The 12,268-nt window shown below is 46.3% G+C and overlaps 1 protein-coding gene across 1 annotated transcript in view; it reads right to left on the bottom strand.

Moving 5' to 3' along the window:
* Positions 1-11,832, bottom strand: part of LOC147443229 (uncharacterized) — a 57,602-nt gene extending 45,770 nt beyond the window's left edge. The window contains exons 1-2 of the mRNA XM_086529138.1: positions 11,781-11,832; positions 11,500-11,569 (exon numbers count right to left, since the gene is read on the bottom strand). The gene's annotated coding sequence lies outside the window, so the exon portion shown is untranslated. The remainder of the gene's footprint in view (positions 1-11,499; positions 11,570-11,780) is intronic.
* Positions 11,833-12,268: the final 436 nt, after the last annotated feature.

The raw sequence follows: 12,268 nt of genomic DNA, 5'->3' as shown, positions 1-12,268 counted from the left end.
AACATCTCCAACACCTAAGATCTCACATGTCTGCCCATTGCCTAACCGAACATGATCTTTAGTGGTCACATAAGAGGTAAACCACTCCTTGTTTGGAGACACATGAAGTGATGCCCCTGAGTCTATAATCCAGTCACTCAGTGCATTTCCATTAGATGATGTAAGAAGAGCTGAGTCCATTGTATTCTTCAAGAAGTAGATGTCTCCTGACACTAGACTGTCATCCTCTGCAACAGTGTTTGTCATATTTATTTCTTGAATCTTCACTGAGGACTTATTCTTCTCACCATGGTCTTCAGCTTTCTCTTTGCCTTTTTCTGCTTTTCATTCTCTGCAGTCTCTTTTCATGTGACCCTTCTTGCCACAATGGTAGCATTCTATGTCACTCTTGCCTTTAGCACTGCGGGACTTGCTACGAAACTGATTCCTCTTTCCACCTTTGTACTTTTCTTTGGTCCTTCCCCTGACAACTAAGGTTGTTCCTTTGCCTTTGTCCATTGTCTTTCTATTGGTTTCTTCAGTAAGCAGACTTCCTTCTACACCTGCTATGTTCAAACCATCTGGAGGTGCAGAATTACTCAAAGCTGTGCGAAAAGTGTCCCAACTTTCCGGCAATGTGATCAACAGGAACATAGCTCTAACAGGTTCATCAAACTTGACACCTTGAGCTGACAACTGACTATAGATTGTGTTGAATTCATTCAGATGATTGAACATAGGTGTTCCTTCTTTCATCTTCAAGTCAACAAGCTTCTTAAGCCAGTATACCTGTGAAGCTGCACTCTGCTTCTCATAAAGATCACTCAGCTTTAACCATGCTTGATAAGCCGACATCTCGTCTGCTACATTGAAGTAAACGCTTTCTGCCAAAGTCAGCATAATGGTAGAAAGTGCCAATTCATCCATTTCCTTTCATTCATCTTCGTCCATATCTTCTCGTTTTATCCCCTTGAGCTTTATAGGTTTTATCTGCTTCTTTTGTACCAACACGTGCCAAATCTGCTTCTTCCACAATGGGAAATTGGGTCCATCCAGCTTCTTGATATTGTAAAGAGCAGCGTCCTGTGATCCAGCCATAGCTACGCTTTATAGTAGTTTACTTTCCTCGGAAAAATTCGGCAGAGTTTCCCCTGTAAATTGACCTCTGAACCAATATCAACCTGTCAAATGAACCAAGAAAGCTTCAGATTCTGCAAAAAAATTTGGCAGTCTCCTTTGTAAAATGGCTCTGGTGTACTCAAAAAACAGACCAGAAACAGCTAAAAAAACCACTGTCTCTCTAACATTGTAAGCTGTGGGTAAACCTGTCCTACACCTGTACAGTCTCTCACTGTCCTGTCACTGTCCTGTAAGCATAGACTGCGACAATGCCTCAACGGCATTAAAGCAAAGATGCAATCCCAACTGTCTAACTCACAGTCAATACATCCTAGCTGCCTATCTAAGGGTGCTCGAGGGATCGCTCCAAGACCTGTATCACCGAAAGGATCTCAACATTCGATAATCCCCCAGCTCAATAAAACCTCACTCGACCCTCAACAAAGGCTGCAGTAAATCTGACAGTACATAGACTTCCCACAAAGTCATACATCCACAAATTTCCCACTGTATGCTGTAACCGCTGCGGCGGTTGTTTGCTGCGTGACTCACAGCCAGCAAACCCTCAACAGACATACATCATCTCTGACAATACATCCCATGTGGAAGTACCTGCAATGTCAGGATGAAATCTGGAATATCAAGTAGCAAACACAAGCTACCTGATGAACTAGTGGATGTCGCCTACAGTCTGTGTAGGTGCGCCCGTGTCGTATGTGACGCCTCCAAGAACTGTGAGCCATCCTTTGTTGTGTAGACAGCCACAAATCAACACTCTGGAAGTGTAGATATCCTCAGCACTTGCAGTCGTAGGCCGAAACCCCAAATTTGCAGAGTCGAATCTGCACCCGCCGAGACCACATAGTCGAAAATGGCCTACGCAGAACTTTGTCGAAGCCAAACGGTGGCCGAGATGACTCAGAATGAAATTCTGAGAATTTGGGGCCGTGTCTTCGCCTGTCGAATTTTACTCCAATCTGAACAGGTGACTCTGGCTACCTGCAAATGCTGCCCCGAGCCTCGATCTGAGCTCTGATACCAGTTGAAGGAGTACGAGCGGAAGTGCGACGCGAGAGAGAGTGCGAGAAGAAGAGCACGACGATATGGTGAACTCGCTCTGTTATAATGTACAGAGCATAGTGAGTTCTTATTAGGTTTTTACAAAAGAATATGTGTACATACCTGGCGGCCCGCCCACTTACCTGGGCGACCACATTGGGCTATATACCCCAACATTGTCAGGTGCAGCGGAAGAGAATAAGGATTTACTTGGATCTAGTACTCCGCACACAAACGCAAGGGACACTTTACTTCTCTTGAAAAAACTGAATTGAGCTAAAACAAAAAGAGAGAGACAAGAGAGAGAAAATAACATAGGGATGTCGGGTCCCAACCCTCAAGGGCCCCCTTGCTCTGTTGCCAGAGCAAGTACTTTCTTTATTCTTGCACATGCCACAAATGCTACTACAATGATGCTGATGCTAATGGATACTGATACTATTGATGTTGGGGACTATGACAATGATGACGATGGTGTCGTCATCAAGTCCGGGATCTGCGATGATGGCGACGAAGATGTCATCGTCAAGATCGGGATCTGCGATGACGAAGGTGTTGTCGTCAAGATAGGGACTGCGATGATGATGATGGTAACGACAACGACGGCGTCTAGGCTGAAAACTGAAAACGCTAGACTTCCTGTTGGGGGTTTGCTACTGTTGCGGCACTGCGGCTTGGATCTGCAATCGCCGAGTCGCACTTGAGCTAAAATGCAAAAACGCTAGGCTGATCTGGCTAAAAATGCAAAACGCTAGGCTGATCTAGGTTCTGCTTGGCCGATGCGGCAAGGATCTACAACGGAATGGGGAGGATCTGCGAAGCTAAGGGCTGAACTGAAAACGCTGGTGGCTGATGGCTGAAAACACTGATTTGCTGATGCTGAAAACGTTGGGCTCAACTATTGTAAGGTGCAGCGGAAGTGAATGTTGAACTTTGCTCAAGATGAGTGCTTCGTACTGTGCTCAAGGGTTCCTTTTACTTACGGAAGGGAGAGCCTTCCGTTCCTTTAGTGAGAGAGTGCAATGGACACAAACAAAGTGGTGAACACTGTGATTGAAGGTGCATGAGATTGAGAGATAGAGAAGAGAATACGACACCAGAGACGTAAAACCCTCCTCCGAAGGCCCCACTCTCTATGGCGAGAGCGGTCTAATTATGATTGCACAAATCTCTACAATGCTTGGACTTGCCAACGATGTCGACGACGATGAGGACGATGACGAGACGGGGCTGAAAATTGAAAATGCTCAGGGCTGAAATCTGCAAATCTTTATCTACTGAATTATGACTCTATGGCGATCACGATGTCGATGGCGACGATGCGACGACGATACGCTGAAAACGCAGATGCTGAAATCTGCGTTTTCCGGGCTGAAACTGAAAATTTTGCGGGATCTGACCGTGCGGCGAGGATCTGCTGCGGGAAGGTGAGATATGCGAGGTTCGGGACTAAATCTGCAATGTCTAAGGGCTGAAAACTGAAAACGCTGATGCTTCTTGGTGTTCCGTCGCGGTGAAACTGCAAAACGCTATGCTGATGCAAAAACGCTAGGGCTGAAAATGGTCCTGCTACTGCCGGTTGTCCTGCAAGTGTAAAACGCTAGGCTTCTTGATTGGTCTTGCTGCTACCGGGGCTGATCTGTTGTGCAACTAATGCCAGGCTGCCTGTAGATGAAAATGCTAGGTCCTTGCAGATGCAAAAACACTAGCCTTGTTAATGTGGGGGGGTCTTGCTGAGAAGTTGCCTGTTGAGTGGTACTCCTGCTACCTCTTCTGCCAGGAAGTGCTAACACTAGGTTTCTATTTATACAAACTTACTCAATTTGCCCTACCTACTTTCCAACAAAAGTCACTTAAAAATAATAAGTGAAAAATGTCAAAAATAGGGAAAAAATAGATCTATGCACTGTAAAAATGCTACTGATGGGATCTGACTGGAATATGATGGTCATGCTGTGTGCAACCAAAGGATATGCATCTAATCTAAGTGTCTGGACATGCACGGTCTGCGAACAGACTCACAAAAGTGCCAGATCACTTCCTATTCTAGACTGACTTGACTGACTAAACCCTGGTTGTGATGTAGCTTGTCCACGAACACACAGGGTTGGATATGTCACGTGACATCCCCTCCTTTTCAAAGTGAGGTACTAGTACCGAACTGTATGGCGTCGAGGGAGATCGCCAATAGCATCCGGAATTCTAGAAGAGACTCTTCGCCAGCCTACTCTGATTTGTGGGTCGTGCGGTACTTGAACTTCATAAAGGTCTGCAACGCTTGCTTCTTTGGGCCGCACCGAAAGCAACACAAAGTCTTCTGTGGCTCCTTCGATGCTTCAACTTCGTCTAGAGTCATGCTTCTTCCTTCTTCAAGAATCTCCATGGCTGAAAATTCCTGAAACCACTTCCAACACAAAACCATGAACATATCTATTCCATGTAAAGTGATTGGAAAAAATCTCGTCTATAGAACAAACTGTTAGATGAACATAGAGACGGAGTGCCAAACCGTTCACCACACGCACGCAAACAATGAGATCTAATCTTGTCTTGCTGATCTAAATCAATCAACTGTGGCAATTCACAATGGAAATGCCCATGCTTGGTACTAATACTTTCTTGTGCTCTTGCTACCACTGTGTCATGCCAAGGAAGAGACATCGAATGTGACTTCCTTGAATGCATACTTTTTAACTTTTCATGAATAATCCGCATACATCCGTGCTCATTCATGAGTGAAACGTGCTCAACGTACAATATGGCATGCCTATGAAAAGGGATCACATAAAGACACTTACTAAAATACAGGAAACGATCACGAATGAAACACTCAAACAATGCGTGCTGACTAATCATGCGAACACATAATACTTCCTGAGAGGGTTCTGTGGACCTAGGCTCAAGAGCCAAGATCGGTTCTTCATGATTGATCGTCTCTACAATGAGGTCAGCTTCACTAGAGAAAGTATCCACTAGCACATCATCCTTGTGAACAATCACATCATCTTCATGCAAATTTTCATGCTTGTGAGAAATCACATCTTGGTCATGCAAATCATCATGCTTATCATTATCATGCAATTCATCATGCTTGTCATTGTCATTCAAATCATCATGCTCATCATTATCATTCAAATCATCATGCAAGTCCTATGTGTCAAGAAGACACTCAGAGAGTCTCCTTTTCCCGACTCTCTTGCATCAGTGCCTGCACTTGAGAAAAGAGTCGCAACATCTCTTTCATGTGTCGGGCGCTCTGTTTGGCCGCCAAGCGCGCTTGCTCACGCTCACGCTCCAAGTCAGCCTTTCTTTCTGCTTTTCTTACTTTGGCTTCCAAGCGGTACTTACACTCTATGGCTACCACTCTTTCTTCATAGTCACAATCTATGGCTGTCCTTTCATCGAGTCTAACTTCCTGTCCATAAACAAATGCGGCAACTCCTCCATAGGAGTTAGTGCAATCCTTGTCGTAGATGGGGAAGGGAGAGAAAAACCTCCTGGTGAGGAAAATTCTTCTTTGCCACTCCCATGCTCACCACCTCCAAGCGAAGTATCCATTCCACTTCGAGTGATGACCATCCATTGAAGTCGTGGGTTCTTGTGGGTTCTTGTGGTCTTGGGTTCTTAAGTTCACGAGGAACTTGGGTTCTTGGGGGTCTTGGTTCTTGGGGTTCTTAAGGGTCTTGAGGTTCTTGAGTTCTTGGGGGTCTTGAGTTCTTGAGGGTCTTGAGGTTCTTCTTTCGCTTGCAATCTGTGTTAGAGAAGGATCTTCTCTTCACCCAAGTTCTGCTCTTTTCCGCGGGCGTATCCCGTGGCGGCCTTGCGCTCACACCAAGGTTGCTTTTTCCCACCTCACGTCGATTGGCCGGCCGCTAAGTGCACGGTTCGCTCTCAATCAGTGAAAAGAGGCACAAGGGGAGGTTGGACAAACCCTTCTTTCTTGGGATTCCTGTCACTCTTCAAAAACACGATTAGGAATCGACACACCTAAGAAGTCTTGGGTTACGTGCGACAGCAACAAGCAAAAACAATTATGTGGTTCTTTCCTTGAGTGATACAGAACACTGCCAAAGCTTTGATACCAATGTAAGGTGCAGCGGAAGTGAATGTTGAACTTTGCTCAAGATGAGTGCTTCGAACTATGCTCAAGGGTTCCTTTTACTTACGGAAGGGAGAGCCTTCCGTTCCTTTAGTGAGAGAGTGCAATGGACACAAACAAAGTGGTGAACACTGTGATTGAAGGTGCATGAGACTGAGAGATAGAGAAGAGAATACGACACCAGAGACGTAAAACCCTCCTCCGAAGGCCCCACTCTCTATGGCGAGAGTGGTCTAATTATGATCGCACAAATCTCTACAATGCTTGGACTTGCCGACGATGAGGACGATGACGAGACAGGGCTGAAAATTGAAAATGCTCAGGGCTGAAATCTGCAAATCTTTATCTACTGAATTCTGACTCTATGGCGATCACGATGTCGATGGCGACGATGCGACGACGATGCGCTGAAAACACAGATGCTGAAATCTGCGTTTTCCGGGCTGAAACTGAAAACTTTGCGGGATCTGACCGTGCGGCGAGGATCTGCTGCGGGAATCTGCGAGGTTTGGGACTTGTTCTACAATGTCTAAGGGCTGAAAACTGAAAACGCTGATGCTTCTTGGTGTTCCGTCGTGGTGAAACTGCAAAACGCTATGCTGATGCAAAAACGCTATGGCTGAAAATGGTCCTGCTATACTGGCGGTTGTCCTGCAAGTGTAAAACGCTAGGCTTCTTGATTGGTCTTGCTGCTGCCAGGGCTGATCTGCTGTGCAACTAACGCCACGCTGCCTGTAGATGAAAACGCTAGGTCCTTGCAGATGCAAAAACGCTAGCCTTGCTGATGTGGGGGGTCTTGCTGAGAAGTTGCCTGTTGAGCGGTGCTCCTGCTGCCTCTTCTGCCAGAAAGTGCTAGTGCTAGGTTTCTATTTATACAAACTTACTCAATTTGCCCTACCTACTTTCCAACAAAAGTCACTTGAAAATAATAAGTGAAAAATGTCAAAGGGAAAATAGGTCTATGCAATGTAAAAATGCTACTGATGGGATCTAACTGAAATCTGATGGTCATGCTGTGTGCAACCAGAGGATATGCATCTAATCTAAGTGTCTGGACATGCACGATCGCGAACAGACTCACAAAAGTGCCAGATCACTTTCTATTCTAGATTGACTTGACTCACTGAACCCTGGTTGTGTTGTAGCTTGTCCACGGACACATAGGGTTGGATGTGTCACGTGACAACTACTCAGAAACGTTGGGGACCCTGAGGGTGCCTGTCGGTCTGCTGCAATGCCTGCCCTTTCTGTGTCTCTGCTTCTTCTGCTTCTACTGAGTGCCCAATGGGTTTCATTTATAGGAATTATATGTTGGGTAGGGCAAGCTTCCCAACAAACTTACAAAAAAGAGTTCCAATAGTCACTTTTAATAAAATGACTTATAAGAGGTGGTTCACGCAGTAAAATGCATGCATGATGACATGATTGTTCTTATGCAAGAGAGGATATGCAACTATGACCGGCCTGGGCATGCACGTCCTACTAGAGGCTCACAAAGTGCCACGCTCATTCCTACCCTAAAACTGACGCTAGACTATGGCAGAAGCGTGTCCACGTGGCGCAAGTGAAGTGCGCATGTGACACCATTACTTCGTTGCGCATCGGACGCGCTCCCGTCTACATCGCTCTGTCTTACAGGGCATAAGCCATAAAGAACCCAAGACATGGCGTTCATGGATTTAGTAGAATATTTGCAATTTTTGCTCGACAAGCTTCACGACATTCTTTCGCGGCATCCTCACCAGAATCTTCCGATGCTGCAACGTTTTCAACAATTTTTGAACTACATGCTACCCCCTCTGATGCCCCAAGTTATACCTCCTCCTCCTGTACCAGAAAGTACGAGAGCTTCCAACCGACAACCTTCTCAGCCGTCTGTTCTGATCGGGGGAGTCTTCATCTGACCATGATCCAGTGCAACTGCCTTTGCCACCGCCATTGCCCCCACCTCCACTGCCACTAGGCTACAATGGTTGGAGCCCATATGGATACCCTTATTATCCATACCCGAGGGCCAGGATATGCGCCTAACCAACCCAAAGATTTCAAGGATGGCGGCACGACAGTCAAATTTTTCACTTTTTCCGGGGTGAAAGATCGGAAGAAAGCATTGCAGTTCCTACAGCAATTCAACAACATCTATGCTTTGGGGAACTATACAAAAGAATCCAAGATTTCTTGAGCAACGGGATTTCTTAAAGATAATGCTATGCGATGGTGGAGTTAATCGCGACACAACCGCATGTAATCACGAACGATTACTTTCTTTCAAGAAGGGGGGATGTCACAAACTGCTGATGTGTCAAGTCACTGAAGAGCAGAGCCAACCTTCAGATCACGCCCGAGGGGCCTAAACCCTAAGAAGAACAAGCATCAGCAAAAGAAGAAGTCCTACCAACTTATGGGACCCCGTCCGATGGGGCCCAAGTGAAATAAAGGCATATAAATAAAGCAGGACCCACACACACACAGAGCGTTGCATGGAGCTGATAACATGGCAGCAACTGCACGAATCTCCGCAATTTGCGCTGACATAATGACGTGGTAGACTATGCGGATTTCCGCGATTTGCATTGACTGCTGACGCAGCAATTGTACAGATTTCCATGATTTATGCTGGCAGCTTTTGGGCATTGCTTTTGGACCAGATGCTTTTGAGTTTGAAGGCTTTTCATGAAAATAGCTTTTGGGCCTAGGGCCTTTAAATATGAGGCCATGAATTCATTCTCTTGCATGCTTCCTGGAGAAGGTGCAAAGTTTGGAGTACCGGCTTATACTGTGTGGATGCAATATAAAGAAATACCAAAAGGGGCGCCAAGGTTTGGGCCAATACTCTCTGGGTGGAATTCCGCCACTCCGTGTTGCGTGTGCTCTCTCTCTCTTTAAGTTCAGTTGTTATTTAAGTGCTAAAAGTCTGTTCAGTCTGTTCTTTTCTATTGGCACAAGGTGCCCGTCTTGTGACATTTGCCGTTAGTTAGGCTCTCTTGAATGATTCATTTTCTAGTGCAATCAATCGTACGCCATACAAGGCAGCCTTTGGTCGATCATTTCAATCTTTGTTGACTAGGTCTATTTCCAAAGTTCATGCTAATTCAGTTAGTCAATCCTATGCGGAGGTACTCGAGAGTGTTAAGCTCATAGTCACATGGGGACTGGGACAGGTCTCAGGGACGTGACGGGTCCCGAGGACGGGGACGTGGCAAAACAAGGGACGGGGGACGGGCCAGGGGACACGCATTAAAAAAAACTTGTTTATTCCACCATGCCCATGTGAAGTTGGGGGAGGAAGGGGGCTGAGAAGCCATGGTGGGGCAGAAGGGAGGAGAAGGAGAAGGGCTTAGAGAAGCTCCGGATCCATCTTGAGATGCCATAGATATTAGAGAAAAATTAAAAATGGAAGCTCGGAGATCCGGAGAGAAGGAGAGAGGGGTAGGCTTCAAGGCTCCAAAGTCTCGACTTCAAGAGGAGGAGAGATGGCAAAGAGAGGGGAAGGAGAGAGTCGAGACTCGAGAGGGGAGGGCACGGCTCAAGGCTCAAGAGTCAAGCTTGAAGCCCTTGGGTATGTAGTATGTAGTATGACTCATGCGGCCTTAGCAAGCTAGCTTGAAAATGTGTCCTCCTTGGGCCTATTATATAGAAAGACCCCCCTAGTGAAACGGCCACAAAACGGCTCCGTTTTTTACTTCTGAAATTTGAAAAAGTCCCCCCTATCTCCCCCTGTCCGCGTCCCATCTGCACCCATCACCGCGGACACGCGTCTCGCCTGCGCACCCATGTGAGGGACGCCTGAGTGTCTCATTCCCGCGTCTCGTCCCCCATCCCCGGGTCCCACGTCGCGTCCCTATCGTAAAGGCCCCCGTCCCCGGGTCCTCTGATTCTTAAGCTTCGGCTTAGCAAGGCTCAAGAGTCCTATTCAAGGCATGCTAATAAGCATCGACAGGATGTCTCATTTAAGGAGGGTGACTGGGTGTTTATAGAATCATCAAGCAACGTCTCAAGCAAATTGGTAAGAGGTATGCTAAACTTTCCTTTCGTATGTCTGGTCCTTTTCCTATCATCAAAAAGGTAAATGATATTTCCATGCAACGCTTACCACCTTCTTGGACAATGCATAATGTTTTCCATGTTTCTTGGCTTAAATTATCTCAGGACAGTCCTCCAAAGAGCATTCCAAACAAGGAGCAATCGGAGATAGTTGACGAATCCAAAGTTATGGAGCCCGAACAAATCCTTTTGCATCGATTCAAGCACGGAACGAAAAAACAAGCGAGGCAATACTTCTTGAAGTTCAAGGATTGAGAAACACATGAAGCTGCATAAGTGAACAACAAATTTTTCATTGACTATCCAGATTTGCTAGCCTCATACAAGGAGACCATGCAGGTCGGTACCTGTACCTCACCTTAAGCACATAGGATGTCACGTGCACATGGATCTGTGTGCCGCGTGGACATGCTTCATCAATTTCCAAAGCCAATTCTGTACATATCTCTAGATAGGAATGTCTACAATCCTAGGAAGATTGGTACCGGCAATTTTGTGAGCTTATATGCGGGACCTGCATCAATTGAAGAAGGCTCTCTGAAGAATATCCCTCCATGCACCATAGGGAGAGAGGTGAAGTGAGGCAAATTTTTCACAAGAGAGGGGTGAAGAATAACCAGATTGCTCACAAGAGAGGGGTGAAGGATAACCTGAAGAGTAGGAGTGTATATACCATAAACGGTGCTCCACCCTCACTCGACACTTATTAACTATCAACCTCTTATAAATGTGGCAAACATTCTGGCAGTAAGCTTGAAACAGCGAGACCCTCGCCTAAGCTGGCATGATCCATTCCCTGCGTCTATCTACACAAATAATAGTAAGCTCTATCAAAGCCCAAGGCATTCCATGCAAGAGGCTGACTACCCCAACCCGATGTCTCAAACTGGACCTTGCAACAACCTTTTGCCAAAGGAGAGAGAGTCATAATTTCAATCCTCAACACCTAAGTCATGAATGGAGTGAAGAGTATTGTTAAAAGAGTGACTGTAACCCTCAGAGTCCATGATACAGAGATATCTCGTCTCCAAGACTGATACTGTAGCATTGAATGTAACCCAGGGGAGTCAATGTACGGTGACCCAATGGGATTCTCTACCAAAAGAGCAGCTTACCAAAAAAAAAACGACACAACTGCAATGAGGCACTCCTCCCAATAAGGACACAGATACTGAAACCTGCGAACGAAGACCACTCACCTGGCCTAGTCTTCGTTCCCTGGCGTTGTCAAATACACTTTGTTTGCACAATGCCAACTGAAAATACTCCCTGGCGTTGTCAAATACACTTTGTTTACACAATGCCAACTGAAAATACTCCCAAACATAGGAAATGTGTACTTGAGTTCACAAGAGCTGGATAATCAGTAACATATGAAACTAAGTCTCATGCACCGTCTTATGTGTGGAGCCATGGTGTCTGTCTCTCTCTCTCTCTCTCTCTCTCTCTCTCTCTCTCTCTCACACAGATGGGACTATACCCGGAGCCTTCGCCTGAAGCAGCCCCAAGCAGAGATGGAAGGTGAGAAGCGAAAGGGAGAATGGCCAATGAAGCTGGAGCGGACGGTTGGCAGAGAGCAAGTCCCGTGAGCAATCATGACTGTTAGCCAGCGAGATCAAACGATTTTGCGATATTTTGTTGAATTCAAAACGTCGTCACTATCCACACCGGGTCAGCTAGGGGGAGGATCTAGGGCCAAAATTTGGGAGCGCGGAGCAACTTTGATCCCAGTAGTCCGATTGCCCGGTGAACTAGGGGTGAACTGGGGACAGAAATGGCACTCTGTGTTCACCCGCCTCGCAGGATATGTATCAAACCCGAGACGTTCCGGTTGTCACACGAAAGCCTTACCATCACACTAACGTGTGTCCTTGCCAATGTCGACATGGCACACAATCACACCCTAGTTTACCCGCCCCTAGTTCACCCTTAGTTCACTGGATGCTCCAACAGGTGAGATTAAAGCCA

Source organism: Adiantum capillus-veneris, chromosome 14 (genome assembly GCF_014529385.1).
Source record: "Adiantum capillus-veneris isolate H3 chromosome 14, ASM1452938v2, whole genome shotgun sequence".
NCBI lineage: Eukaryota > Viridiplantae > Streptophyta > Polypodiopsida > Polypodiales > Pteridaceae > Adiantum > Adiantum capillus-veneris.
Note: the sequence above shows the minus strand (reverse complement) of the source record. Positions and strands in the feature narration are given on the sequence as shown.